The sequence below is a fragment of the Centruroides sculpturatus genome, unplaced genomic scaffold (assembly GCF_000671375.1).
Source record: "Centruroides sculpturatus isolate CEXI.00-Female unplaced genomic scaffold, Cexi_2.0 scaffold1982, whole genome shotgun sequence".
NCBI classification, from domain to species: Eukaryota; Metazoa; Arthropoda; class Arachnida; order Scorpiones; family Buthidae; genus Centruroides; species Centruroides sculpturatus.
In genome coordinates, this window is record NW_019386072.1 from 58,737 (window position 1) to 65,582 (window position 6,846).

Here is a 6,846-nt window from a genome sequence, read left to right on the forward strand (position 1 = left end):
TGAAAATGTTTTAAATATTTTATCATCAGATAAGAGTTTAAGTAAGTTTTCTTTTCATACATCTACTTATTATCATCAAATAACAACAAGGAAATATAAATATTCTCTGAGGTGTGATATGAATAAACAATTTTACGAGTTCTTATGTTGTAATAATAACTCGTATAAAAAAAACAAGTCTGTTTTTTTATGTTAGAAATATTTTATAAAATTGCCTCTTATAATGGCAATATATTTGTATCGCATCAAACAACACAGATCAGAAGTTAGTTATATTGTTTAGTCTTGCTTATTATTATATAATATCACACGTAAACAGCTTAGTAGATAAAAGATAATTATAATTATCCTCCTAAATTATGGTAATGAATAGGCCAACATATAGGCTTAAATATCTTAAATTAATTTAATTAAATCAAAATTATCATCAGTATCTCATGAAATGTACAAATAAGTCGCAATCCTTAAATGAGCCACCCTTCTTCCCCCAAGCTCTAGGATCAAAAGAAGTTAATATCTTAATAAAGCTTCTTTCTTGTATCTAATTTACCACCAAAAAAGCAAAAAGCAACAGCAGAAAATACACTTGATAATTATATATATATTGTTTTTTTCTGAAAAAACTTGATAACTAGACCCGATCTTCCTCTTTAAAATGATTTAAAGAGAAGGGTGTAATTTCCTCTTCGCAGGAGATGACTTGTGACATTCTGAGAATGATTTGTCTCGGAGGGAAAAACAAAGGTCATAATTTCCAAAAGAAAAGGAAGAAAATTCTGAGAATGCCTTTGAAAATTTCATTGATTTGGTTTGATGAGATACGCAATGCAACACTTGGACGATACCAAGGGGACATCTGCCAATGGGAATGCTTCTAGGGAAGACTTTCCATGAGCATCAAGAATTGAAATAGCATCCTCATAATAAAAATATGCTACACATCTATTTAACCACTGAAAGGATTTTATATAAAGATTACCCAATATTTATCAGGAATAACATAAATACTGAATATTTATTTATAATTGAAATCGAAAACTATATTAAGCTTATTAATACATTAAATAGGAAATTAAAATAAAAAATTCACATTATATTTCACTTTTTTTTTATTAAATTTCATTCATCAATTGTAAATATTATTTGTCAAAATAATGATAATGAAATTTAATTTAATAAAAATTTCTTTTTTACTTATTTATTTTTATTTTCAGCTTTCTCCCTGAGAGCACTAAGAGGACATTTTTAATCGAGTTCAACAAAGTGCAACACGCTTATATTTTAATTTTATATACTAATTATATAAGATTTTCATTTCGGAATGAAAATTCTACTAATTTTTCTCTATTTTATAATATTAACTCGTTATATTATTCTCAATTAGCATAATGTGATGTATTTACACTGCTATTTTTTTTTTATCAAAATTTAGTATGAAATGCTGACTTATAAATGATATTATAGCAATTATTATAATCCGTAACTCAATTAAGTCCGTGAATTTAATCTCTAATAGAAATAAGTTATTTGAAGTACAAATTCTGATTTTGTATTTATAAAATGAGCTTTATAATAATATTCATTAATTAATATATATTTTTAAATTCAAATAATTGAGGAGGAATTAAATCATCATTTTCATTGTGTGACATTGTGCAGATGTCTTTAATGCCTAAATTCTTCCCAATATTACAAAATCCAGCAACGAGTTGCGTAACTTTCCCGGAAAGAGATTGAAAATCATGTGCGGCACCATCTGTTATGAAATTTTATTTCAATTATAAATTAATATAAAGAATTTTCGGAATTTTGAATTAAAGAAAAACCTTTACTTCTATTATTTTTGGACATTTACTAAATGTATTTATGTAAAAATTAATATTTAAGGAGCTCAAAAAATATAATTATCGTTTATTACATCCCAATTATACTTTATTACACCCAAAATCCTAATTCGAATCGGGCTACTCACTGACTAGATAAAGGAGATAATGAGAATGAATATTAAACATTTATGCCAATACGAATTGGAAAGTGAATATTCCATCATATAATTTAAATTTTGCTGAATTCTCTCTCATACTATGACGTCATAAATTAAGTCTATGACTTTGTTTATCTGTGAGGCAATGCTACTCAACAAGGAATCTATGCGATACATCTGGTTGATCTTATAACGTTAATTGCATTATTTAAAACAATAGATGAAAATATTTTTATAAGATTGATCTTAAATATGCGGTATATAAAATACTAGCATCTATTATTCACAATAATAAGTTTAAACATTAGAAAACTGAGGAGGAAACCTTTTAAAATCAAGCAATTCCTTAACTTCTACTTAATTATAGAATCTTTTCAAAACTATTAAGTATTATGTCATAGTCAAAGATAAGAAAATTATTATGAAAGGTCAAGGATGAGATCTCTCTCTCTCTCTTACTGTAAACAACTTTTAACATTATAAATAAAATTAGAATCAACATTTCTATAAATATAATATTTAGAAAAGTTAAAAGCTTATATTTATTTATAAATACATAATTTAAAAGATAAAATTTTATAAAAGTTTAAATATATATTTTTAAATTATTATATTACGTTTTTAAAATGATAAATTCGATTTAAATAAACAAATATGAACTTAAAGTTTTAGTTTTTTATTATGAAATGAATATGTTTCTTACTGAATATTTCTTTCTTGAACAATCCAAGCAATAAAATATCTAATATATATTAGATATTTTATTTTATTAAAATTATATATAAATATAGTTATAGTTAATAACTACAAAAACCTGTTTTGTTACTAGAAATAGTAATTTCTCGTCTTTCTATAGCTTTATACATACTACTATATTTTATTTTTGTGTTTTTTCTTTATTTTTAAATAAAATTTCTGCTGATAAACTATATAATATAATCCTGAATATCCTGAGACTGTATTTATTATTTTCAAGAAAGTCATTTGATATTTGAAAAAGTTTTAAATTTTATAATTAATTATGAAAATAAAAAAAGGTAATATTTTATCAAACATTTAATAAATTCAATCGTGAATCTGTTTTTTTTTTTTTATTTCGTAAAAGAAATATTAAAAAAATCATCCATAATGGCATATTTTTCCATTTTTTGCAGTAAGCTTAAAGCTAATTTTTTATTATTAATAACTTTTTTCTTCTTCTTATAGGCTTATTTAATTTAAAAGTAAAACAAAAAGTAATATTTTTTTTCATCTCTATTCCTTTAAAATAAATAGTATCTTAGTGAAATTAAATTATTTTCAGTGAAGATAAATTATTTAAAGAAAGTAAATGTTGCGAGTGAAAAGAAAAGTCATATCGTTCTGTATGAATAAATCTTTGACCGTTGACCTCAAGAAAAATGCGTAAAAAATACTTATTTCTTACTGTTTTATAAAAATAATGAATTAAGTTAAAAAAATAAATAAAAGTGTTTCCTTTATTTTGTCCTTCCATTTAAAGAAGGGCGAAGTCCTCATCAGATTGGTACAGCTTGATGCAGTTGATGTAAGCTAATTGTATCATAGATAACAATAGAAAATAAAGTCTACTAATTCTTATTTACCGGAAACTTATTTTTACGTCGTAATAATTCTACTTTCTATTTATATCCATAATAATATAAGAAATTGAATTTTTCATAAAGCTACAGTGGAATAGAAGATACTTAGCCGTCTGAAACTTCACTAGTTTGACCCGAATTCCCTATTGAATAACATTCAATCAGTTCAAATCGAAAAAGCTAAATTAATAAAATTTATTTTGAAAAGGAAATTTACTTGACCTAGTTCATTTATATATAGAATGCAATTTCTTTTCAGATATTTTATGGTCTAACTTCACTTATTAAATAATGGTATTCTTATGGAAGTGTTTCTATCAGGAAAGTCCAGGTTCCATACTCAAAGATTCAATCCTTCTTTGAGGATAATTTCTCTGAGCAGATAAGAGTTTAATGAGTTACTACTTACTAACATAATAAAATATAAACCCAACACTTTAATTCATAATTTTATTATATCCTTATTAATGGAATATTAAAAATAATTATTATATTGGTGCTTTTCTAATTCTAATAATAATCTAAGTATAATTGCAAGGTATTTTATTGATTTGATTCATTTTTATGCCAATATTGAAATCTTTCTTATGATCAATTTGCTGACGATCACGCCAAAATATTATATTGTAAAAAAGGGAAGGCACTGAGGTCGGCGTTATGTGTGCGTTTTTTATTCGCTAGTACTTTCGACGAACATATAGCCGTCGTCATCAGGCGAATTATCGAAAGAATTAAACGGAAATAATCCGATTTGGAATAGAACGCTTAAATTTAAGATGAAACTTTAGTAAAAGTCGTTAGGAACACGATAGAAATATTCAAAAATGTTCGAAAAACGAACGAGCAGAAAGCTCCATGATGTGCGAATACGCGCATGCGCAGATCTAGACACACACTGTACGCATTCTGGAGNAGGGAAAAACAAAGGTCATAATTTCCAAAAGAAAAGGAAGAAAATTCTGAGAATGCCTTTGAAAATTTCATTGATTTGGTTTGATGAGATACGCAATGCAACACTTGGACGATACCAAGGGGACATCTGCCAATGGGAATGCTTCTAGGGAAGACTTTCCATGAGCATCAAGAATTGAAATAGCATCCTCATAATAAAAATATGCTACACATCTATTTAACCACTGAAAGGATTTTATATAAAGATTACCCAATATTTATCAGGAATAACATAAATACTGAATATTTATTTATAATTGAAATCGAAAACTATATTAAGCTTATTAATACATTAAATAGGAAATTAAAATAAAAAATTCACATTATATTTCACTTTTTTTTTATTAAATTTCATTCATCAATTGTAAATATTATTTGTCAAAATAATGATAATGAAATTTAATTTAATAAAAATTTCTTTTTTACTTATTTATTTTTATTTTCAGCTTTCTCCCTGAGAGCACTAAGAGGACATTTTTAATCGAGTTCAACAAAGTGCAACACGCTTATATTTTAATTTTATATACTAATTATATAAGATTTTCATTTCGGAATGAAAATTCTACTAATTTTTCTCTATTTTATAATATTAACTCGTTATATTATTCTCAATTAGCATAATGTGATGTATTTACACTGCTATTTTTTTTTTATCAAAATTTAGTATGAAATGCTGACTTATAAATGATATTATAGCAATTATTATAATCCGTAACTCAATTAAGTCCGTGAATTTAATCTCTAATAGAAATAAGTTATTTGAAGTACAAATTCTGATTTTGTATTTATAAAATGAGCTTTATAATAATATTCATTAATTAATATATATTTTTAAATTCAAATAATTGAGGAGGAATTAAATCATCATTTTCATTGTGTGACATTGTGCAGATGTCTTTAATGCCTAAATTCTTCCCAATATTACAAAATCCAGCAACGAGTTGCGTAACTTTCCCGGAAAGAGATTGAAAATCATGTGCGGCACCATCTGTTATGAAATTTTATTTCAATTATAAATTAATATAAAGAATTTTCGGAATTTTGAATTAAAGAAAAACCTTTACTTCTATTATTTTTGGACATTTACTAAATGTATTTATGTAAAAATTAATATTTAAGGAGCTCAAAAAATATAATTATCGTTTATTACATCCCAATTATACTTTATTACACCCAAAATCCTAATTCGAATCGGGCTACTCACTGACTAGATAAAGGAGATAATGAGAATGAATATTAAACATTTATGCCAATACGAATTGGAAAGTGAATATTCCATCATATAATTTAAATTTTGCTGAATTCTCTCTCATACTATGACGTCATAAATTAAGTCTATGACTTTGTTTATCTGTGAGGCAATGCTACTCAACAAGGAATCTATGCGATACATCTGGTTGATCTTATAACGTTAATTGCATTATTTAAAACAATAGATGAAAATATTTTTATAAGATTGATCTTAAATATGCGGTATATAAAATAATAGCATCTATTATTCACAATAAGTTTAAACATTAGAAAACTGAGGAGGAAACCTTTTAAAATCAAGCAATTCCTTAACTTCTACTTAATTATAGAATCTTTTCAAAACTATTAAGTATTATGTCATAGTCAAAGATAAGAAAATTATTATGAAAGGTCAAGGATGAGATCTCTCTCTCTCTCTTACTGTAAACAACTTTTAACATTATAAATAAAATTAGAATCAACATTTCTATAAATATAATATTTAGAAAAGTTAAAAGCTTATATTTATTTATAAATACATAATTTAAAAGATAAAATTTTATAAAAGTTTAAATATATATTTTTAAATTATTATATTACGTTTTTAAAATGATAAATTCGATTTAAATAAACAAATATGAACTTAAAGTTTTAGTTTTTTATTATGAAATGAATATGTTTCTTACTGAATATTTCTTTCTTGAACAATCCAAGCAATAAAATATCTAATATATATTAGATATTTTATTTTATTAAAATTATATATAAATATAGTTATAGTTAATAACTACAAAAACCTGTTTTGTTACTAGAAATAGTAATTTCTCGTCTTTCTATAGCTTTATACATACTACTATATTTTATTTTTGTGTTTTTTCTTTATTTTTAAATAAAATTTCTGCTGATAAACTATATAATATAATCCTGAATATCCTGAGACTGTATTTATTATTTTCAAGAAAGTCATTTGATATTTGAAAAAGTTTTAAATTTTATAATTAATTATGAAAATAAAAAAAGGTAATATTTTATCAAACATTTAATAAATTCAATCGTGAATCTGTTTTTTTTTTTTTATTC